This window comes from Equus caballus, chromosome 26 (assembly GCF_041296265.1).
Source record: "Equus caballus isolate H_3958 breed thoroughbred chromosome 26, TB-T2T, whole genome shotgun sequence".
NCBI classification, from domain to species: domain Eukaryota; kingdom Metazoa; phylum Chordata; class Mammalia; order Perissodactyla; family Equidae; genus Equus; species Equus caballus.
In genome coordinates, this window is record NC_091709.1 from 36,769,433 (window position 1) to 36,794,277 (window position 24,845).

The 24,845-nt window shown below is 47.1% G+C and overlaps 1 long non-coding RNA gene across 1 annotated transcript in view; it reads right to left on the minus strand.

The window, feature by feature from the left end:
* Window positions 1-24,288, minus strand: part of LOC111770769 (uncharacterized) — a 32,004-nt gene extending 7,716 nt beyond the window's left edge. Inside the window, exons 1-2 of the long non-coding RNA XR_011432755.1 lie at window positions 23,990-24,288; window positions 1,233-1,367 (exon numbers count right to left, since the gene is read on the minus strand). This is a non-coding gene — a long non-coding RNA (uncharacterized lncRNA). The remainder of the gene's footprint in view (window positions 1-1,232; window positions 1,368-23,989) is intronic.
* Between the last annotated feature and the right edge of the window lie 557 nt (window positions 24,289-24,845).

Consider the following 24,845-nt stretch of genomic DNA (forward strand, 5'->3'; position numbering starts at 1 on the left):
ACAATTGTATTTTTCTATGATCTAAAAAGTATATTTTTTTCATAACTATTTTATTATCAGATGTAACTCATAACAAGGATGACCCAACGAGTCATTCTCATCAGATTATCTGGTTTTACTACTAAGACCAACGCTTTCCATATGTACGGTTCTTTCCCTTTTACAAGCTGTCTTCACATATGGTCATTTGTTTGGATAATATCCAAGGCGAGGTAAGTCTTAGTATCTCCATTCTATAGAGAAGGAGAATGCAGCTCAGAGAGGCTGACTGACATGCCCAAGGTCACAGAGCTAGAAAGTGAGACTGGGATTAAAACCTACATTTTCAGACTCTTAGGTCAGTCTTTCTAACGTGTTTCTGAAGATTTTGAGGGGTATTCAGAAAAATATTTCCTGGATGAAATAGATCTCACTCCTCCCCTCTCGCTGTTCTCCATTTGGAAAACTTTTTACCTTAAAGATCAAGATAAAGTTAAAACAAACAAACAAACTTTCCACAAGTGCAAAAGTAAAATTTCTTAACAAGTAGGAAAAATTGAGGACAGATATATGGATCCATCAATGAAACAACAACTCATTAGACGGGCCTGTCAGGGAGTGAAAAGGGGCCCACACAAATTCTTCTCACTGTGACGACAATAGAGTTGGGGGGGGGGGGGCCATAGGCCTCAATCGCATGCAGAGTTGAGAGCCCTGGGGACCCTGTCACTGCCTCCTCCCCAGCCTGTGTGCAATGGAAAGGGCTGTAGGGCTCCCCTCCTGTGTCCCCATTTCCTAATGGAAGGCATCTGCCCCTCTCGGGCCTCTGAACAGAAGTAGGTGACCCAAGCCGTAGGTGGACAAGCCACCTTTAGACTCTGTCCTCCTCAGCTAGCAAAACATGGTAGAAATGCTCATACGCCTTGCCTGTGGTGGCCTCAGTGGGAGTCTGGGTGCACTTTCTTGTTTTCAGCCACATTTTTATGGCTCTGAAACTCATCAGTGGGTGGCAGTGTGCCAGAAAATGAGTAAAATGGGACCAACCTTGCCATGTAAACAAACACGTGAACCATGATAAAAGGGAAATCTATTTTCTTATTCAAATTCACCCTGAAGTCAATCAAGGCAAAGGACTTGCCCAGGGGCAAGCAGCTAACTGCTGACAGAGGCCAGGCCAAAGACAACCTGGGTCTCTGGATGCTTGGAGAGAAGCCCAGCGCCCTGAGGAGCCCAGCACCAAACATTTCACTCACCCCACATGATGTCGGCCTCGGTCAAAGAAAACAAGAGCCAAGATGCAGAAATCGGCAGAGGGTCCTCACGCGCCTTTCCAAGACTGGTTGGTGGCACTCAGAGCCGTTTTTGGAACTCCTTCTGAAGCCGGAGCCCTGCAGAGAAACACGCCCGGAGTGAGTAAACAAACAGGGCTTAAAAAACTGCGTGTCGGAATCCACCCTGAATCCACACGTCGAGTCAGAAGAATTTTACACTGCCCCACCCCGCCTTAGGAAAGGACATAGAAGGACAGTGAGAGCTCTGTGTTGGCAAGGAAGTTGCCCTGTGGGGAGCAGGGACAACAGGATAAAACTCTTCAGGGGCCCCTGGAATTCTGAGAGGGCGATCCTGTGTGCAACATTGGTCACTGGTTATGGCAAGAGGCTGACAGTCCCTGGTCAAACCATAACCGGGATGGCATGAGCGTCTGCAGAAACACAGCAGACTGGCAGAATATCATTCTGTCCTCGGAGCAGGCAGGGTCCCCCACCTTCAGTAGCTGCCTGTTTGGGGTAGGCTTTCTACATATAAAAATGTCAGGGGCTGGGCAGAGGGCAGGGAGGGACAGGAGGGGGACACCCAGTGCCTGACCCCATGCACGACAAGGCCTTGCAACCCCACCGGGCCAGAGTGCACAGTCCACATCGGGTAAGAAGGCCCCTCCCCACCTGACTTGCCCCAAATATGAGAAGAGAGGTGGGGCAGGACAACTCCTTGTTATGGTGGCAGACAAGTGTCTGTAGCTGGGAGCCATGGAGTCCTGTGCCGCAGATGGCAAAGCCACCCAGCCACCTGTCCCAAGCTCCTGTGACAGGAGGAGTCTGCTTTGCCCCGTTCCCAAAGGCCAGCACCACCCAGACCACTGGGGGCTCCCACTATGTCAGCAAATGAAGAAAGTCTGAAACTGGGACAAATTGTCATCTACTTTACAGCTTTACTTTTAACAGAGAAGCACAGCGCATAAACAGTTACACTAGCCACAGACTAACTATAAGCTTTGCCAGACCTTCTTTCATGGTACACTGCGGTGTGGCCTGGTGTTGGATCTTGCACAGCTGGCTATCCTTCTGGGACCTTCTGGCAGCCTTGTTCGGAGGGAGCACCGAAAGTCTAGGTCTGCGCCCGGGCCATGCCTTTCCTGGCCTTCCCTTTTGGGATCTTATGTTTCCTCCACAAACAGCTAAGTTCAAGTTCCCCGGAATCTGGCTCTGGGATGGGAGAAGCAGAAATAACTCCAGCTTCTATATAATGCTGAGCATTCGTCTAAAATCACTTCCTTGACGTTTTGCTACCTGAGAACATAACCCACATCTGATGAGCCTTTGTTTTCATTTTCGGCGTAAGCACGTGGTATCCACCTTATCCAGCCTCCAGGTCGCTCTGTCCTCCCATTCCTGGTCCAGTTCCTGAGAGGAGACTGAACTGCGCTCACCCCAGGCCACAGGATCCCCTTGAAGTCTGCTCTGCGGCCCCACACCCACCCCATCTGGAAATTACCAAGTCCTTATGGACTTTGCTCTTTATTCGTTCACAAAGAATGTAAGATTCCATTTTTCAGGAACTGAATAGAAGCCCCCTCCTCGCCATATCAGGGCGGCTGTTCCACGCCAACTCAGTAATTGCCCCGTTTCTAGTGCCTTTTTTCCCTCCACCAAAACCAACTTAAGCTGATTACCGCCATCTCAGACAACCTCGCTGGGCTCTAGATAGATCCATTTAATATGGCCGAGACAAGCAGCCAACTGCTGTTTCCAAAAGACGATCTGACAGATTCTATTCACTTTCAAAGTAGCTCTCCACGGCTGGAATAATTATCTTTCATTCCCCTCATTCTGACACATTTCAATGATTTGTTGACATCTGAAGAGTTATGGGCAATCTTAGAAGAGACAGCCGGACTTTCCAGCCCCAAAGACACACATACAGAAAGGATTCCCATACAGCGTCTGAAATAACTCTGTTCTTTGCAAATGGACACCCAAATCTGCATGTTAATAGGGACACTTTTATCTTCAAATATAACCTCAAAAAGAGAAAGGGAAGCGGTATTCATTTAACTGGTTCACTGCCAGCTCAAGAGAAAGCGCACCTTTCCCTCGCAACCCAGGTTCCCTCGCTTGGCTGATAAAAACAAAAGAATGTCAAGATCTTGAGTTTTCAAACATCGAATGTTTGGTGTCGTCCTCTCTTGAGAGAGTACAGCAGCAGAAACCCAAGCAAATAGCCAGAGGCCTCGACTGTTTCATCTGCGGCCAATGGGGTTTGAAGTGAGCATCAGTGTGATAACGACTATTAATAATTTGCACTTCTATAGCCTCTTTTTGAGGGCCTCTCTAAGTGCCTTCCCAAGGCACACAGGTTTCGGCCTGCAGCAAAGGAGCTCGCCAAGGAGGAGCCTCCCGCCTTGGGTCACAGCTCCTGGTCCTGTCTCAGGGCAAGGAGGCAGGCTGTCTACAAGACCCAGATTAACTGGGGACCAGGGAGTTTTCAAAAGACGATGTGTATAACACATATTATCCAAGTACAAGTATAGGTCCCATCACAAGTAGGATAAAGATGCAATGCCAATGTCTTTCGACTCTTGCCTCTCTCTTTTTTGCTTTCTTCCTCTCCCGATTTGAGAACTTCGGTCAACAATTTTAGTAATCTATCAAGTCAAGCGCTTGGTAGATTTCCACATAGGGGGCCAGCGGCAGAAAGTGCAGGAAAGGACCGTTTTCGCCCCTGAGAGTTCTCGGCTAAATAAACATAAAGGCAGGAGAAAAGAGAAGGGGAGCAAGGAGGCTGACGTTTACAGCCTGGATGCAATCAGAGCAAGCCGGAATGGAGCCCTCCACACTGTTGGGGATCAAGAGGTGGCTGGACCAGGGGAGAGGGACAGCGAGGGAGGACTCAGCAGGGTAAACTGCCGTGGGGATGGGTTCCGCTTCAGAGAGCCCACAGCAGTGAGACCGCTGAAGCTGAAGCACTTGTTTCAGTTTTCCGGCTCGAATCAGATCACCCCCCAAGAGGGAAGCCTCTAAGGACCGCAGAACACAGAAAACATCCGCTGGTCACTTCTCTTCCCCGCCTTCCAGCCCCAGTGTATCAATCAACAGCGCCCCTTACTGGCCTGTGAGTTGTAAGTCGAGCCGGCTCCGGGCTCCTCCCCAAACCGAGGGCAACCTGGAAATTGACATATTTGTTTCATCTCTATTTATAGCGTTTTGAGCACAAGGGGAATAGCCGCTGTTGAAATCCCAGCTTAAGGCTCCTGCCTACCCCTCTGTCTTGAACTGTGGTCTCTGCAAAATCAGGTTTATCTGCAGGACTTTTATCATCAGGGGAGCTGTTTCTCCCAGGAGACCAATAACCACAAACACTGTGTGATCACAGCAGATCCAAGCATCAAGAAGCCTCCATCAACATCCAACATCGTGACGGGAGAACCCGTGTTCCCCGTGAGCAGGATGGATTTGAATGCTAAGTGGTTGATGTCAGAGGGCAGTCATTAAAAACTAAGGAGGGACTGGCACCTTGCTCAAGTTCTCCAAAGGAACCCTTCGGATTAAAGTGCACGGGCTTTGTTAGCAACACGCAGTGGGTCAGCTGATCACAGGAGAGGGGTGGCATCTGGCGAGGCAGCAGCTGGGCAGGCGTGGGGAAGGCTGGCCTGGGTTATTTCAGGTGAGGGGGTTGGCACACAGGGAGATGAGAGGTGGAGAGAGTTTATTTTGGTTGAGGAGCTTTATTTTGCTTTCTTGCTTGTGAGGATTCATTCCTCTTGGGTAATTTAAAGTTTGTAAAGAACCCTGGAATTCCTTAGAGCGAAAGCGCCATCGCAGATAAAATAAAGCAGTCAACAATGCTGGTGTTGGTGGAGAAGAGGGCCAGTGCCCTGGCTGCAGACTCGTAGGTCTTTAGTTGACGCGGTTAGGTAAGGCTTTAGGCATTTTTAAAAAGCTGCTTCTCATAAGTCCAGGTCTTGTTTAGGGACTTGTTATATGTTTGTTTGGCTAGTATTTATTGTTCGGGGCACTAGCTATTGTTTTCCATGTGTTAATTCATTTAATTCTCACGACAAACCAAATGCATTAATTAATTCTGAATCCCCGGGTTTAATCAAAAGAATAGTATAATAGCCCACCACCCTCCTCCTTGGAAATAGAGGGTTAGTCTAGCTCATTGCTCGGAGTCAGGCTTCTTAATCCCTCCCAGTGCCATAGGCAGCATAGTGAACCCCGTCTAGGAGGCAGCCGTGGCTCCCCGTGCTTGCTCCATCAAGTCTGATTTCCTCCACCTTCCTCAAGAAACATTTTATAACACTCTACTCCTGCCTCCTCTTCTTCCAGCTTCTCCCCGACTTCTCCAAACCAATCTATAACCCCAGGAGTGGGTCCGGTGTCTTTGCTGGGAGAAGGACGATGTTCCATGATCAAATCGTCTTGCTATTATGTAGTAAAACACATTGAACGCCGTGGAGTATACACACTGCCTTTTGCTTCAACTTTGAGTGGCGTTTTCCAACACATGCAGAGTCTGTAGGTAGGTGCTGGTCTGGGAGCGGCTTCTCCAGTCCACCTGCTTCTGCTTCCCCGATAGGCGTGGACATAGCCTCCGTTCTAGACTCTTGCCAAACACCATAATATCATCTGCTTAAGAGGAAGAAGAGAAAACTAAAAATGTGTCTAACACTGGGAAATAAGGCAAAGGGGGACTGTCCTTCAAGGCCAGGCTGGAACTCTAATGCCCACCCCCGGTTGTCACATTCTCTAGAGGATGTGCCTTTGCTCGATTATTCATTACTGAGTAGTGCCCAGATTCTGATGCTGCATGTTAACTTGGAGATTCTAATAAATATTTTTTCTTTTTATTTTGAAATAATTTCACAATTATGCAAAAGTTGCAAGCGTAGTACGAAGAATTTTCTTTCCTAAGTTATTTGAGAATAAGTTGCTGACATGATGTCTCATTACCCTAAAATACTTCAGTGTGTATTTCCTACAAACCAAGACATTCTTTGTCATAATCAAAATACAACCATCAAAGTGAGGAAAGTAACACTGGTACATACTACCGTCTAGTCCTCAAATACCATTCAGTTTTCTCCAGTTGGTTCAATAATGTCTTTTATAGCAAAAGGACTCAATCCAGGATTACTCGTTGCATGTAGCTGTCAAATCTCTTGAGTCTCCTTCAATCCAGAACAGTGCCTTTCTTTCATGACTTTGACACACTTGAAGATTACAGGCCAATTATTTTGTAGAATGTCCCTCAGCGTGGGTTTTTTAGATGATCCCTCATTTTTAGATTCAGGCTGTGCCTCTCTGACAAGAACATCAGGAAAGTGATGCTGGGTTCTTCTCATTGCATCTGGCCAAGTGGTACATGACTTCAATTTACCCCAAGACTTCTGATTTTAATTTAAATCAAATGATCAAGGTAATGGTTCCCATGTGTCTCCACTAGAAAGTTACTTTTTCCTCCTGTGTAATTAACAAGCTGCGTTATAGGGAGATACTTTGAGACTATGCAAATATCCCATTCCTCATCAAACTTTCTCACTCAATAGATCAAACATCCATTGATGTTTCCTGGTTGGATTAATAATTACTATGATGATTGCCAATTGATGATTTTCTAATTCCATCATTCCTCCTGTATTTGTTAGTTCGAATTCTACTTTAAGGAGAAAGTTTTACTTTTTCCATTTATTTATTCATCTGTTTACTTATATCAGTAGGAACTCATGGGTTCCTATTTTGTTTAATAGATTATATTACTGTCATTATTCATTTTTATGCCAAGATTGTCCCCATTTGGCCAGTAGGAGCTGCCTCATGCTGGCTTCTATGTTCTCTTGACAGAGTCCCATCTTCTCGGGCCCTTCTTTACTTTCTGGCACAAAGTGTTCCAGCCTCATCTAGTATTTTCCCTGCCTTAGCTTTGGAATCAGCCATTTCTCCAAGGAACTCTGAGTCCTTTTAGTTAGGACTTTAGGAACCAAGATGTGGCACTAAATGTGTTGTCCGTTACTGGGTGGCACTGCCCCAGGCTCTCTCAGTAGACAGATCTAGGATATATTTATGTCTGAATTTATACTGAGTTTACACAGACACCTCTAATTCCATGCCATCGTCAAAGGGCTTATTCTAGATTTCTCCTTTCCACATTTGTAACTTCCATCTTCAACAGTGAGAAATTTCTTTCCCATATTGGCCTCCATATACATGGTATCCATAAGTCCAGAAATATAGTTCAATATACATAGTCATCAGAGGCATCTTCAGTCTGTAAGACACTTTCTATGCTTTTCTTACAGACACCCTATATTTGTTTATTTTACAAATAAATGTGGAGACTGTCCCCCATTCCTGCTACTGCTTGCTGTGCCCCTCCCAACCTGCAGAAATGCTCACAGCCCTCAAAAGGCTGCTGACCTCCTTATCCCACTCCCACGGAGTGTCACAGAGCTAAGATTAACCCCTTGCTGGCATCGCTCTGATTCATTATTGGGTCAAAAGAGTGTCTGAATCCTCCTTCTTCACCATGAATTGAATGACCAAAGGTCCCTGCTGTCATCAGAGTCTTACTGAGTGCGGGAATCCATCAAGAAAGTGGGAGAGAGAAAGGCTTGTCTTGCTACACACACGTTGTCACTCCAATAGTCCTCTTTGTCCCTCTTAGTTGAGTTACTGGGCTCATTTCCACTGGCGGCCCTTTGTTTCTGTTGCTTCCTCTCCTCGAACACACTCCTCACCCTTCCAAGATGCTTCAGCTCCATCCTGTCTACAAAGTCTGCTTGGGGTGCCACGCTCACTCTCAGGAGCTCTCTTGGGTTCCCTGCTACTCTGTTCCAGACATCCCACTTAGCCCTAATCCATATGCAATTATTTATTATTCTCTGCATCATAAGTATTAGTACAGCAACCTCTATAACTGCTTCGCCATGTCCTGAGGACAAGACTGCTTTATAGCCCCCCTATATACAAAGGAGTATTATTTACCCTTCAAAAACAAAGAAATTCTGACACATGCTACAACATGGATGAACCTTGAGGGCATTATGCTAAGTGAAATAAGCCAGACAGAAAGACAAATGCTGATGCTGTATGATTCCACTTATATGAGGCACTTGGAGTAGTCAAATCCATAGATACAGAAAGTAGAATGGTGGTTGCCAGGGGCTGGGGAGGAGCAAAGAATGGGAGTTATTGTTTAATGGCTACAGAGTTTCAGTTCTGCAAGAGACAAAAACTGTTCTGTGGATGGATGGTGGTGATGGTCGCCCAACAATGCATATGGACTTGATGCCAGTGAAGTGCACCCTTAAAAATGATCAAGACGGTAAATGTTATGCTGGGTGTATTTTACCACAATTAAAACAAAAAACTTATCTCCTCATCTGTAAGATGTGGATGCGGTGGTTGTGAAAATTAAAAGAAATAATATACATAAAGCACCAAGCACGAGGTTCGGTATATAGTAGGTGTTTAATAAATGATGATTATCATTATGGTTCTACAAGGTGCTCAGGAAATATTGGATGAGTTGATTAATTCATTAAGGGATGTATTTTTTCTCCTTCAAGAAAAGCTTTCTGAGTTTTGTCCACTGGGGAATGGAGTGGGTATGTTGGAAGAGTTTGGCTGGACTTTTGTGCAGAGGTGAGTAGGGGCTGCCAAGAGAGCATGTGAGTGACCGCATTGCAAGGGGCCCTCCCACTGCCTGCAAACTCAGTCCATTAGACTCATTTCTCTGGCAAAAGCATCACCTTCCAAAGGCCCCTCTGTAGCAGTACATATGTCAACGTAGAGGGAGAATTCATTAGCACCCTAATCCCCATTAGCGAGGAGTGTGTGGCTGGATTATCTTGCTGTCTCCTAGCAGGAAGCAGGAGCCTGCAGAGAAGGACATCGGTTAGGCATATTGTGATGGGGGAGAGGAGTGGGAAAGGCCGGGAGAACGGCGTGTGGTCCAGAGGCAATGCCCAGATGGAGGCTGCAGACAGCTCCTAAGTCCAAAGAAAAAGCCCACGTCAGAGCTGCTCTTCTCTCTTGACCACCTGCTCCGATGATGTCCACGGTCGGCATGTCACAGCCTACAGTACCCATGGTCTTGTTGATTCTTCCAACAGCTTTGTAAGGCAGGTATCATGGCTCCTTTTACAGAGAGGAGACTGAAGCTCAAGGCAGCCATGTGGCTTTAGGGGAACATTGAGAGGGCAGCGAGGACTCAAATCGGGTCTTCCAATTTCCCCTTTTGGCATTCTTAGCCCAACTGGTATCGGCACGCTACGAGTAAGAGCTCACGTTTAGCACGGCTGTAGGGGTCAGCAATCTCTATTACTGTTATAACTACTGCCACCATCATGGGCACTGTTGGAAGCAGTTGACATGTACAAGCTCATTTAATCTCTATAATAACGATACTATGGAGGGGTGATCATTATCTTCATTCTCCAGATGAGGAAAGAAACGGGATTCGTAACCACAAAGCCAGCAAGGGTGTAACCAAGCACCTGGCAGTCTAGATGAGACAGCCCACGAGGACATTCTCCATGGAAAAGTCACTTTTCCAGCAGCCCCACGTGGTTACTCCAATGGGCGCATGGAGGCCGCCGGCAATTCACCGCTCCTCGGACGCACAATATTCATTCTTCAGCTGCCCACCAAGACCTGCCCCCTGGTTTCTGGGTGGACTTTTCTCCGAGATGGGGGGGATCTCATCCCTGTGCTGGTTCTTTGGGACATTTGGGTCTAACTGAACTGTCATCTCCATTGCAGTGCAGCTCATCAGAAAATCATATTTGTCTCTTAGAAAGTTTGATTAAAAGAGAGTGCTATTTGTCCTGCTGATTTTAGGAGCTTTAACCTGATCATTATTTTATTTTGTGCATTCTTCTTATTTTAATATTTATGTATTATTTATAGCTTAAGTATATACTTATATGTTTTAACAATATTTATATGTTAAAATATTCTTACAATATTTTTAGAAAGTTTCATTTTGTTTTGCGTTATCTTAGGAAACATCATTTCATAATACTTAAAGTACAGAGTAAGCATCCACCAAAGTTATCTTTGTTAGTTGTTATGTAAAGTTTTAGTCCACCCTTCAACCACCCAGAAAATGCTTTAAAAAAATTTTTGTATACATAACATATATGTGTGTTGCACATTAAACAAAATAAAATGTTTTAAATATTTAAGTGGAATATGAGAATTTTTGCAAATTTGGGGGCACCAGGGGTATCTCATAGCCCAGGTTTTCCAGAACGGTGAATTCCTGGCATCCTATGAGAGACCCTTGGCTCCGAGCTTGGGGATTTGGTTAATTGTAAGAAGTCCCAACTCATACCTTAGCCCATTGAATTGCTTTGAAATTACTGGAATGGGGCACTCCACTTAATCTTAGTTCTTTATACCCATAAACCATCCTGCCAGTGGGGCAGGAGGAGGAATTACCGCCATTTATTATCTGGCTGTGATGTGTGTACGTACATGCAAACACAACTCTCTTCTTCCAAAGGAAAAAGACTAGCATGCCCATGTGAGTTTAACTAAAGTGTTTCCTGGAGCGAAGCAGAAGTCAGGTGAGAGCGGATGCTGGCTAAGACAGGGGCAGGTGGGCACGATGCTGTCCAGGAGCTGAGCCGGGACTGAAGTGCCCAAGAGCCTATGCCTTTGCTTCTAGGCTACAGCTCAAACCGGATTTCCAAGTGACGGGTGGAGGCAAGGGGATGCATCAATTCATCATGACAAAATGACCCATTGAGAATACTTTGCTGGCCAAAAAAACCCCAAAAACAAAAACCAACAGCAAAGACATAATCTTGAAATTTAGGAATGCTATTTTTCACATGGTTAACTGTTTTTCAAACAAGTGAACACTGAAAATAGAAGCCATTTCTGACAACGGGCTGAGAAATATGTGTTTGGCACACATTTATCAGTGATGCAAGTCTGCAACTGCGGTTTTCACTGCATACGATGCTCAGGACTTCTTGCCACGAGCCCAGGGTGCAAACAACACAAGAGCCTTCACTGAGCCTAATTTTATCTCCGTCTGCACCTCATTACTGTGTGGTAGCTTGTTTCGTGCAAACAATCACCGGTTTCTAGCATAACAAGGAGGCCCGTGGTGTCTGTATCGAACATATTCCTCAGAGAATGAGAAATCTCCAACCGGGAAAGAAGAGATTCTTGTTAAGCCCTGGAAATAGGCTGAAATGTAAATGTGGGTTCCCTTCCACACGTGCCTAATTACCCATAAATGTCATTAAGTTGAGAAATGTTTTCCACCAAATTAACTTTGACTCATGATGTCTAATTAGCGGGAGAAGCTGGAAGATAACAACTTATCAGTCACTGTTTAAGAAAACATGTTCAACGGGTGACTTTTGGCTAGCGGCAATGTTGAACCAGGTATTGTAACTGTCAAAATCATGCCTGAGCCTAGCAATTAAGCACAATGTCTCTGTTTTGGTGCCAAGAATTTTACAACTCCCGCACAGATGTTGTTTAAAAATTGCGATGACTAGGATCTTCCTAGGAATCCATTGTGTACCCCCAACGAGAGGTTTATGGTGGAAGGAAAGAAGACAGCGGTGATAAACCCAAACCAGTTTGGCAGAAAATTGGGGGGCAATGTATTTGAAAGGATTGACTCAATTTGTAGTCTTTCTCAAAACTTAAGAAGGCTCTCCTTGGTGATTTAGAGCCAGGAGCATACATAGAGTTCTTTTACTGCTTGCAAAGCTCTTTGCCACACATTCCAGCCTCCCAGCAACCCTGTGAGGTAGGCATTATTGCTGTCTCCATTCTGTAACGGGGAAACTGAGACCCAAGGATCAGGTGATACTTTCCCAGACTCCTACAGCCGGCGAGTGGTGGGGATGAGATTTGAACCCAGCTTTTGGGACTGCAGAGCTGGACTCTTGGTCCCCTGCACCCTAAACCCAGGTGTGAGCCTGCTAGAACTGCCATAATCAATAAAGTGAGTGGCTTAAACAATAATTTTGTATTGTCTCACAATTCTAGAAGCTAGATGTCTGAGATCAAGACGTCCACAGGGTGGGTTCCTTCTGAGAGCTGTGAGCAAGGATCTGTGCTGTGCCTCTCTCTCAGCTTCTGGGGGTCTGCCAGCAATCTTTGATGTTCCATAGCTTGTAGAAGCATCACCCTGACCTCTGACTCCATCTCCCCATGTGTCTCTGTGTCCAAACTTCCCCTTTTTTACAAGCACACTAGTAATTTTGGATCCAGGAGCCGTTCTACTCCAGTATGACCTCATCTTAACTAATTGCATCTATAATGACCCTGTTTCCAGATAAGCTCACATTCTGAGCTACTAGGGGTTAGAAATTCAATGAACGCCAATTTGGGGGGACACAGTTCAACCTATAACAGGCCTCCTAGGGCTGCAGCAGACATGCTTAAACTGAGCTCTGTGAACTTCGGTGGGGAGAAATTACACCTTCATTTTCACTAACCTCTAACTGAAATTTTGAATTTGATTACAAATAGAGGGGACAGACCATAATAGTATTTGTCACCAATCAAAATTGCTGATACGTTCAAGTCATGTTATGGTCGTTGGAAATGTCTTGCAATACTGTTTACACATCACTATTTTGAAATTACGTACATACATGACTCACCACTGGGTCTTGTTATTTAACGTGTGTTTTAAAGAAACACATATATCACAGATCTGTTCTTTAAAAATATCTTCATCACTGTTATTTCAATATAACTGGTTTCCTCTGTCACCCTGAGTATTTTATTTTTTGCATTTAAAAACATTACTCTGAGGAGTGGTCCAGAAGCTTGATCAGACCACACAGAAAAGGGGAAGTGCCCGGCTCTGTAGCTGCCACATTTAACGGTGAGGAAAAGGATTATGATGCCCTCGCCTGCCCTGTCGCAGGCCGGCCAGTCTGGGGCATTCACACAGAAATTGTGACTGGATGCACACTTGGGTTTCTCAGGGACAACAACAAAACACCTTTTACACATGAGCCAGACATCTGGCTCTGACATCGGTGGGACCTCTGTGCTCTGAGCTCTGAGGGATGTGCCCTGACTTGGGAGGACGGGAAACCTGGGCATCTTCCTTTGCCCAGATAATCCTCGGTTCCCCTCTACTTGGTCCTAGATACTATTTGCACTGTTTATCAATGCACTGTCCCGTCCCCTAAGTTTGTGTAAATGAGTACAACAGTTTCTTGTGTGTGTGTGTGTGCGTGTGTGTGTGTGTAAGATTCGCCCTGAGCTGATATCAGTTGCCAATCCTCCTGTTTTCTTGTTTGAGGAAGATTAGCCCTGAGCTAACATCTCTGCTAATCTTCCTCTACTTTGTATGTGGGATGCTGCCACAGCATGGCTGATGAGTGGAGTAGGTCCGCACTCAGGATCCGAACCTGCTAATCCTGGGCCACTGAAGTGGAGCGCACAGAACCTTAACCACTCAGCCATGGGGCCAGCCCTAACTCTTTCTTAATGAGAACAAGCATGGAAGCCCCCACTATCCATGCAGACGTTGGCAGATACAGGGCGTGCCCCTCACTGCTGGGAAAATGTGCACCCCCAGAAGAAAGCAGTGGGAGGGAGAACCAAACTACAGACAAGGTGCTGGGCTTCCCACCCAAATGCTCCCAAAGCACCCCCAGAACCACACTCACCCCGCAGGCTCTCAGCCTCTGACATGGCTCTCCGTGTGACAGCAGAGGCACCTGGCATTTGAGTTCTGTAATTAACTGTCTTTCTCTCAGCCTTCAACCTGGCCTGGGAATGCTCTTGTAAGTTTGGGGATCCACCGCCTAAAAGCAACAAGGAAAACTTGGAGAGTGTCCTGGAAGGAAGGAAGAGGATGAGGAGGGAGGGAGTAGAAGCAGGATTGCAATGGGCCCTGAAAACATGCAGCTGTAACCCAGAGGGAGTTGCTACAATAGGTAGTAGTTGTTTTTTTTCATCTTAGGGGTGGAGGCAGAACTGCTGAGATGACCCAAAAGAATGGCTTGAGTGTTGGTCATTCTCATTGGGAAGAGCGCCTTGAGGACTCAAGTCCTGAGTGGACTCTGAAAGTTCCAGAGAAACGGCCCTTCTGGTGGGTCAGAGGTGTGGAGAGCATTCGCTTTGCAGGTCACCCTCCCTCTGCCACTATGTGTGTGGATACTCTGCAGAGGGGTTGAGTAGTGGCTCCCCAGCATTGGGCCGGCACTCCAGGCCAGAGAACAGACAAAGGACAAGGCCTTTGCCTGCACACCTTCCAAGAGAAGGGGGCACTTTGTGTCCCAGGAGCCCTTGAAATGGGATTGGATTGCCAGACACCAAACCCATTTGAAAGAGAAAGAATGCCGTAGGAAGACATTTGAGATTCCACTCAAACCCCCTCATGGCTGCATTGAGAGAAGATGGAAGGGAGGAGGAAGGTGAGGTCTGGGAAGCACCGAGCTCCTGAAGCTGTGAAAACAGACGCTGGTGGGGAGGAGATGCTCACGGGGCAGCCCTCATCATCAGTCACCCACTATGTGTCCTGCACTGTGACAGGAGCGTTGCACTCAGAGACCCACTTGTCTCTGAGGCAAGTTCTCACCTCCCAGATGAGAAAGTTGGGCTCAGAGACGTGAGGTGACTTATTCAAGTTAACTCAACAAATGTCAGAAGCAAGCGACGAGGCGAGTTCTGTGTGTTGCTAACACGCATGCTCTTCACTGCGTTCAGTGGGAGAGTCGGCGCCAGGGAGAGAGTTATTTCCCCAACCAGAAGGGGAGTCTTTGAAGGCGTGAATTACCTCTTAGTCTCCTCTTTACTCCTCATGCCTGTCATGGTGGCTGGCACATAGTAGGTACTCAATTAATGATGGTTGATTGACTAAATGAATGCATTTTGGTTTCCTGAGGGCATAGCTTGAGAAGCGTTGTCAGAAAGTGTTCCATATCCCACACCTTTTGAGGGATGTTTTCTACCTGCCAGAAGTGGGGCAAATTTGAAACCACCTCTGGAATTTGGAGGTTACACAGGCCCAAGGAAACCCAGAGCAAGAACAAAGGTGGCCACAGAGGCCTACACGACAGCCCAGAGCTCAGAGTCTTGGAGTCCTGCCGGGGACTATTTTTCCTTGTTTGTTGAATTTATTTATACTACCTACTTCTTTCCAAAAGACTTCGAAAGGACTGCCTGCTGCAGTGGGAGAAGCACCAAAGAAGAACAGGAGACAGAATCCTCCAGAAGTGCAAGGGCAGGGTGTTGGCTTGGCAGGGGGCCTGGGTTCTGCGTGAAGATCTCGACTCGAAAGAGCAAGGGGAAGCTGAATCCACGCCAGGGGAGAAATCAGGATGGGACATCAAGAGTGGAGGGGAGGAAACCCTGGAGGTGCTGGAAAGGGAGCATGAGAGGCCGTGACCACAGAGGCAGGAACCGGGGTGGGCCCGGGCAGGCCATCCCCTGAGACTCACATCCTGCCAGTGCAGACAGCACAGCTCAGACGGCACACCCGGGAGAGGAGGTGGCTGCTGGACGTTTCCCTATGGAGCAGGATCTTGTGCCGCATAGCATCTGAGTGCCACAACGAGAGATATTCCTCCCAAATTCCAGGTTCACAAATAGACCCAGCACTCATGTCCTCCAAACAGAAAACCTTGGAACCATGGGGTCCTTCTGGCAAGTTCCTTCCCGTTTTTATCTGGAGGAGTACAATTGAATAAGGGGGATGGGTATTTAGGTTGCAAGCTGTTGCCGTGTTTCACTTGGTTGTGTGACCCTTTGGGGCCAGCACTGTGTGTTCTGAGGCTCTTCTGCAGGAGCTCAACGCATAATGGTGAAGAGATTGAGCTTCAAGTCAGACAGTCCTGGTTTCTAAACCTCATGGGGTCTCTGTGCAAAACGGTAAAACACATACGGCACTGAGAATGCCTGGAGCACAGTAAATGCCATTGCTGTTACTACGTCTCGTCTTCAGAGCCCTGGAATTATAGAAGTCAAAGGATGATTGCTTGGAGGGTAAGATTCTCCTTTGCACTGGACTTTCCATCAGGGTGCTGGTTCTTAACCTGCTAGGACGTCACTGATCTCTTTGAGAATCTAATGAAACTATGAACCTTCCCCCCAGAATGGTGCCCACGTGTGTGTGAGTACACACTCATGCACACGCTTTGCCTTCATCCTCAGGGAGTTCATGGCACCCCACCCCAGAACACATTTGGGAGCTGAGATATGGGTCCCCAGTCAGTCCAGGGGACATGACTTCAACCCAAATGGCATTGCAAAGACCCAACCCAAGCTCCAATCAGACATCAGAACACCTCCCCTCAGCCTGGGGCTCCCAACGCAGGTGCCAAAGACTCTGGACATCAAGGTCACCAGGGAGGTGAAGGGGAAAAGATCTGTATGTGATTCAGAGCCTTTATTTCATTCTACTCATATTTGGAGACAAGGAATTGTTGATGTTTTCTGAATTAATAAGACATTTAAGATATTTTATTTGTTGACAATTTCCAAATAAATGTACTCCAACAAGATTAATGAACATCCTGTCAAACCATGCCCTTTAGTTTGGGAAAGGAGATAAAATGCAAATATGTGAGTGATTGATGCTGGTACGAAGGGAGCTCTATTCTCTAAACACATCAGGGCCACATTGATGACACTGTAAAACTATGATTGTGTGAAGCACGGGTGTGATAACAACAATGGATAACGTCCATCCTGTAGTCCTCTAATCCTCTTTGCCAGGGTCACACAGTTGCCCAACCTGCAGACTGAACTGAAGGAGATTGACCCATATGACTTACGGAACGCATGTGTAGTGCAACTTTTTAAACTAGTTGAAATTCCATGTCATCTTTCTTCTCTTGGAAAAGCAGTGAAGAAACTAACACCATAAAAACTTTGCAAAGGTGAACTGCCTGCTAAAGAGGTCCCGGTGAATATTTACACCATTGTGGAAAAGTGGATGTATCAGTTTGCCGTCGCTATGTAACGAACCAAAGCACAGTGGCTTAAAAGAACCATCATTTATGATCACTCCCGCGCCTGCGTGTCTGTGAGTGGGCTGGGGTTTGGCTGATCTGGGCTGGGCTCGCCTGGGCAGCCGAGTTCAGACCGCAGCAGCTGGGGTGACCCTGTGACTCACTGAGGGCCTGGGGCTCTGAGGGGGCGACTCTGCTCCACGTGTCTCTCATCCTCCTTGAACCAAGGAGGCCAGACATGTTCTTTTCACGGCATGTGCAAAAGCACAAGGGAGCAGGCCCAGTCCTGCAAAAGCTTTTGAAAGCCTTTGATTGCTTCGGGTCCACTAACGTCCCATCCACCAAAGTGACAAGGCCATCCAAGTTCCATAGCCATACCTACATGGCTATGGAGGCACGGGGTGACCACGGAGGTTGGGGAGGGGTAAATATTTCTAAACAGTAGATTTCTAAGTAATCTACCATGATGAGAGAGTGGAGGAAAGCTTAAGAGAGGTAGGACATTTTGCAGTGGTTCTCAACTTTGTCTACACATTGGAATCAGTTAGAGAAGCTTTTAAAATACTAATGTGTGGGTCTCACATCAAAGACTCTGTTCCAGGGGGCAGTCTTGGCATCTGGGTCGCAAGATGTAGCCGCGTTTGAAAACCACTCTCTCCAAGACTCCTCAGACCCCTTCCTCAAGGGCAGAGGTTCTCACCCCTGGCTGCATGTGCGAATCTCGTCTGGGGAGTTTCAAAACTGCCAGAACTGGAAACTCCCCAGCATAGTATTTTTTGAGAGCACCCCTGATGATTCTCACGTGCAGCCAGCCAGGGATGAGAACAATGGTTCCCCAAGAGCAGGAGCACCCCAGTTCTGTCATTCATCTGGTTCATGTGTGGTTTATTCTCACACAAATATTTGTTGATCCCATGTGCCAGCCACTGTACAGGGTCTGCTGACACCGCAGTGAGCCCAGATGGACACAGACTCTTCCCTTTCAGAGCCCAGTGCAGGAGAGAGACAATTAGATAGTCTCATTAAAGAATGAGCTAAGGGCTCTGATGGAGAAGAACACAGGTCTGTGACAGTGACAACAAAGAACTCCACACGGGGGAAGTCACAGAAGGCTTCCCTGAGGAGGTGTCCTGGGCATGGGCCTGGCTGTAAACCCAATGAGCCAGTATAGTTAAGTACAAAATATAAGCAGTGTCAGCTTCACATGCTACCCCGTCCCAATGTCATCCCAGTGAACGAAGATGCACCTTACAGAAGGATTTGGAGGGAGATCCAGGCACCTCTGCAGTTAGGCCGAAAGAGCCAGACCTGACAGGCAGACCCATCAGTCACCACATGGTGAGAGGGAAGTAGAGGACCCCTCCCTCCACCGCCCCTCCCCAAGGGCAGCTGTCCTCACTGGACCCTTTGAAAGGACCGAGACCCCAGCTAGAAGTACTGGAGGGGATGATGGACGGGGGATGGTGAGGCTGTAGGGAAATAGAATTGGATGGTGGGGGGCGTTGAGACTATAGGTGTGTGGGGCTGGGAGATTTTCCAATTACAGAGGCATTTCAGCTCCTCGGCTCCAGCAGCCTTGGAGTTCTGGTGGCTTTGGGGACTAGAAGTGCTGGTATGTGGAGCCCAGCTTGCACTGGTGCCCATGGTGAGCATCTCTTCCCAACTCTGTGTTTAGTAACATTCTGTTGGAGGCTCATCCAGCAGCCTTGGAGTTCTGGTGGCTTTGGGGACTAGAAGTGCTGGTATGTGGAGCCCAGCTTGCACTGGTGCCCATGGTGAGCATCTCTTCCCAACTCTGTGTTTAGTAACATTCTGTTGGAGGCTCAGAAAGAGCCATGGTGGGAGTATTTACATCACGGAAATTGGTAAATGCTAAAAATTATGGCTGTCTCCACCCCTACCCCTGGATAGCCAATGGTTAAACCTTGACCGCACCCATGGCTGGAAAGAAATTTTTGCTTGGGAGTCTTTGTTGAGTTTGAGGCTGGTCAAGTTAGAGTTCAGAGGGCAAGAGAAGGGAGCTAACATAGAACCTAGGATGTAGAGGGGAAGGCAAAACTGAGGATAGATTGGGCATTTGGCTAGAAATTCCCCTTGGCTCTACTAGGAACCTGGGAATGTGGGCATAATGATGTAAGAGTTTGGGGCCATTCACGCACTCCACGTGCAATGGACTCTTGAGCAGGTAACTTTTCTAGTCCTCAGAGCGTCTCTAAAATAAAGGAAATCTTTGTCTTATTTCAGGACCAGGCATTTTTTTAGTTAACCTCTAGGGCTAAAATGTATCATTCTAATTATATGCATCCGTGCATGGAAAGTTGACTAACAATATACAGGGAAACCCACAAGCCACACCACTGGTCCTGTCCACAAACCGGGCCATGAAGCTTTAAGCAAATTGCTGCGCTTGTCTGAGCCTTGCTTTCCTCCTCCGTGAAGTGGGTACACACAGGACTGTCCCCTGCCCTTCTCAGAGGGATGATGTGAGGTGGGATGCCATGACAGATGCATCAGGGCCTGAGAGGAGTTGAAGCATCACTGAGGGAGACTTCTTGTGTTGGTTTGGAAGACATTGGATATCTCTGAGAAAGAGGGATTTTATTCCCTATAGAGCTTCTGGAAGAATAAAGACATATGTGACCTAAAGTGGCTTAGGAGCTGTGTCTTGCCCAAAAAAAGAGAGAATGACAGAGAGGAAGAAAGAAAAGAAGGAATGAAGGGAGGGTCGGAGGAAGAGAGAAAGGAAGGAAAAAGAAAATGAAATTTGTACCATCTTCTAGTCTTAAACTCAACAGAGTCACTGGTGTTTCTGGATTGTCCCTAAAAGATTTGGAGACGTGATGCTCAAGACAAGGAATGGCAACACTTATGCCGCAGAATTTAAATAGAGAGTCTTCAGTTGTCCAAGCCACAGAGCTACAAACACGTAAAGATAAAATCGATTGGAGGTACAAAGGTTGGCAAACTCCCCCTTTCAAAAGGAGAATCCTCTTTTTAAACATATGTTGTTATAACAACAAAATTAGGGAAAGGACAGAAACGTTCAATTAAACACCATTTGGATCAGAAACGACAGTAGGAGAGAAACGTGTGGGGGTCCCTGGTGGGTTCTTGGTTTACCCCATTGTCTCCGAGCTCTGCAGCCTGGCACATATGGTTCACAGTGTAATCCAAACGCCCTCACACATGTGGACAAAGAGGCAGCCACATCCCCAATTCCAGACCTGTGCCTTATTTTTAAGGTGTCGGATCATTTTCAACACTATTCTGTGCTGCAAGAAAAGAATCAAGGGGGTAGGGAAGAATTGCGAACAACCAGTTTAAAACACAGCTCTAATGCACACGCAGGAATATGGCTTTATGCTTAGAGAACTGTGCACAGCACAAAGGCCCCTCTTGAGGGTCCCCAGGGCGCAAGCTGTGGCCCCGGGAAAATGCATATATTAGGGCACCCTTCTCCACACCGCAGCATAAGCCAAACACACGGCTAGGGAGAGGTCCTAATTTGCTTCAACTTCTTGAAAAACTGGGGAGAGCCACACTCCAGGGCAATGGATCTCGCTCCTGCAAGTCTCAAAACTTTCTGGCAAGCTGTTGAAGACAAGGAATTGGAGCAACCCAGCACAGAATTCTTTGAATGATGCCGCCCCGCTAACACTCTGGGGGTTCTTAAAAGTTGTTCTTTTTCTTTTCTTTTTTTTTTAATTCTTAAAAGCTCACAGTGAGCCACACAAGTTTCAATACCATACCAATTCAGATGATGAATCCACACAGAGGCCCCCCGGAAGATTTGCAATGGAAATAGCAACCAGCCCTTAACTACAGAACCCAATGTGGCACTTGCAGCATTATTATGGTGTCTGATTTGGAATTCAAATTCTATTCAAGACTGTGGCTCTTTATTACGTTGCTGATAGTCATTACCTTACCCACTGGCCGGCCTTATCTCCTGTGTCGTTTATCCTGGGAGATGGTCTAACTTCATTTATACACAATAAGGAGGCGAACTGACCCGAGGGGGCCACCCAGAGAGATGAAATGTGCAAAACTGAGTCCACCATGCGCCAAGCCCACAACTCCTGCCTTTGGCCCCCGACACTGCCCCAGGCTGGCCTAGGCCACTTGGTCTTTCTGAGCCACGAAACCAAAAAGGCTGTTTCTGCGGCCAAGCCAGGTACCTGTTGACCAGCCTCTCCCCTCCTCCAGTTCAAATCCTCTGTTGCTGTCGCTGACACATGCCTCCTGGCTCATCTGGGTGGCCCAGCCTCATTAGGAAGGGATTTGGTGCCTGTTAGTTAATTGAGCCCCGTTCCCACCACCTGCCACTCGCGGGCCTCATCTGCACACTAACAGCTCCTAATTGTCATCATACGGCAGGGTCCCCGCAACAACTTGAGAACAGACCTGGAGCAGTGCGCACAGCCTCCGCGCTGGTCCAGGAGCACCGTAACAATGTATCCAGGGGCCAGATGTTTGGAGAAGAAAGGCCCCCTGCGCCAAGGACAGTGTGAAAGTTTGCTGTTTATTGTACTCTCCATGCCACTTTACAAATGTGGAGAGGGCCTTCTCAGGGAGACTTCACTTGGGGTGAATAAAAGCCTTCCTCTGGACAGGGACAAGCTCATTTGAAAACAAATCGCTCTGACACGCAGATTGCACGTCATTTAGAAACAGGCTGTTCATCTGTGCACACTTTGAGGCAGCGCATTTGTTTGATTTCTCCCACGCAAAGACCTAAGCAAATGTTTAGGGTGTCAGAGCACCGTTTCAAAAGAGTTGGAGTAGAAAAAGTGCTTGGGTGAGTACCAAAAGCTGATCGGTTCCCTAGGAATGGAGGAGGGAGGAATAGGAAGAAATACAGCATGACACAGAGGGAGAAAGTCCAACACACGGGCGATGTGTAAATAAAAAGAGAGATGGGGAAATACACCATCAAGCTGAAGAGTCAAGAGGGACCATGGCGTAGGTATGGAATACAGATCTAGTGAGAAACAGAAACAAAATCTAAGACGTAGGATTGAGCACTCTACGTCCATAAAGAGAGAGAAAGTGCGGAAGAAGGGAAAGGAGCAAAGTTCTATCATTACAGGAAATTACAGGATGTAGGGGCCCAGGAATCCACATCTGGAAGCTTCATAGAAATCAGATGATGGCAAGTACTATGATTGAGTTTTTTGTTTGTTTGTTTATGATTTTAATTATTTTATTAAGGTCACATGGGTTTTTAACATTGTGTAAAATTTCGGGCATACATTATTATATTTCAACTTCTGTATAGACTGCATCTTTTAACTATAAGCACAATCCAACACATCTCCCTGGGATTCTGAGGTCCCAGGCTCTTGGGACGCCCCATCACCAGGGGATTTATCAGGTCTCTCCACCTGGAACTGGAAGTATTTTTTGCCTAGAGATTTCTAAGTCCTGTCTGCCTTACTAGTCCATCTCTGCTGGATGAGGGACGGGAAAGGAAATGAGGAAAGCCTGGAATGAACCCTACGAGGGACAGAGCACTAAGAAAAAAGGAAGGAGAATAGGAAAAGCTAAACACAAAAGCCTGGAGTACAGAAGGAAAGGTTATCAAGCCATGTGGCTTTAACCACCACAGTCTCTGCCAATTGATAAAATATTCCTCCGGGCCAGACCACGGCATTATCTCCTCACTCCCCATCTCCAGGCTTTCGGAAATAAACAGAAAGTAAAAACCCGAGCTGGTGGTGTGGTTTTTTAATAAACCAAGTGCTAGAAATAATTTCCTCCTTCCTAGAGAGAGAGAGAAACTGAGCAAAACCTGAAATGGAGAAAGCCAGGGTATTTCAAATCACTTTCAGAAGAGGTTTCAGAATAGTTAGCAGCAGGAACATCGCCTTCAGAAAAGCAGCCATTCTCCTTAGCTTCCCCACAGGCAAACATCGGGCTGAGGGCAGTTATATTAACTAAAGACCCCACAGAGCTGGGCGAGCAAAGTTACATTTTGCCAGAACACAGCATCTCTAACTCAAATATACCTATTCTTTTAGTTTCCTCTGCGAATGTATCAAAGGGATTTTTAAGAAACTTGATACTACTGGTTTTCCTCCCAAGTTTTGATAAAGAGCACTTTCTTGACGTCTTCCCAGAGCTCACGTTTACACCTCACAAGCAAAGCCCTGAAACGTCCTTCGGCATAATCTGCTAATCACACACCTGTGCCTTGTCTGTACTTAATTCTGCCCGTGACACAAAACCCAAACAGCCCGTTTTCACATCTTTCCGTGCTCTCTCCTGGTTTTCTGGCTCCCCCTCCAGCGTCCCTCTCTGGATGTCACTCACTGCTTTTCCCTGCTTGCTTCCTCCAGCCTGTGAACCCGAGGGGCCTAGTCTATGCTGCTTCCGAGAGCTGGCAGATTTCAGAGGAAAAAAAACCACCCGAGAAAAAAAGAATGGCAGTTTGACACTGCACTGTCACAGTTAAAACGGGCCCTGCTCGTGACCCGGGCTTGGACACCGATGCCTCGTGCCCAATCACAGCTGAGGCTGCATCTGCCACAGTTCACGGACCCGCCGCTCCATGCTGGGGGACCAGATGCCTCTGTTTATGCTCCCCTCCTCCCGGCCTTCTGCCGGACGGCAGCAAGACAGAGCCGCTAGCCATCACTGGACTTCATCTGTTTCCGCAATCTTGTCTTTCAATATATTCTTTCCTCCACCCCTTTCTGTCTCCACACACCCCCAAATGACCAGAAGGGGTATTTCCCTTTTTAAAGTTTGACCCAACAGAACAAAGAGGAGTAAATGACTAACCAGGAGGACAACGTGGAGTGTTCCGAGATCAGGCCAGGATACCACCAGCACCCCGCTCTATTTCGCCACCGACTTCCTGCTTTAAATGTCCCTGTGGTTGTTCACATTGAAGAACCGACTTTAAATGGTGGCTCTTAGCCTTGTTAGTAAAATTGACCTATTGTGCTGGAAGTTGGAGGCTGGGAGAAAGAGTGACAGATTTGAAGCCAGCAGTCAGCTGCCATTTCTTAAAGGTCCTCAGGATGGGTTTAGGTTTTGTCTTTTAAGTCCATCACATTTGCCGCCTCTTGTCTCTCACTGACCCTGAGGGATGTGACTCCCACAGAAGCCATGTCTCAGCATCCCTTTATGACATGGTGAATGGAGCACACAGAGTTATCTGTCCCCAGGGCACAGAGCAAACCCAGTGTCCAGTGGCTGCCTCATAGACTGCCCACCTGCAGCCCCAGCGAGCCAGGCTGGAGCCCCTGGCCCTCCATGCCATGGGAGCACGAGCAGAGCAGACCCAGGCCACCATTTCGTGGCTCCCAGTGTCACCACACATCCAGCCAGAGCGGGAGATAAGGGGGGTTTTCACTGACAAGCGCTCTCTGGTTTCCAAATGTGACGTCCATCCCTCACATGTCAATGGTTGTCCCTGCTGAGGACACACATCCCCATCACTGGTCCTGGAACTCTTCCCCTTTCTCACCGTTATTCCTAATGGAAATGCCTGGGATTTGCCTCCTCTTCTTACTTCCCTTCCTCCAAAGACCCTTCTCTCACCCTCTATCCCCCATACTGGACACTCCTCTTTCCAACATTGAACTTCAGACTGAGTTTTTGCCTAGAAATTGTATTACCCCCAGTGATCACT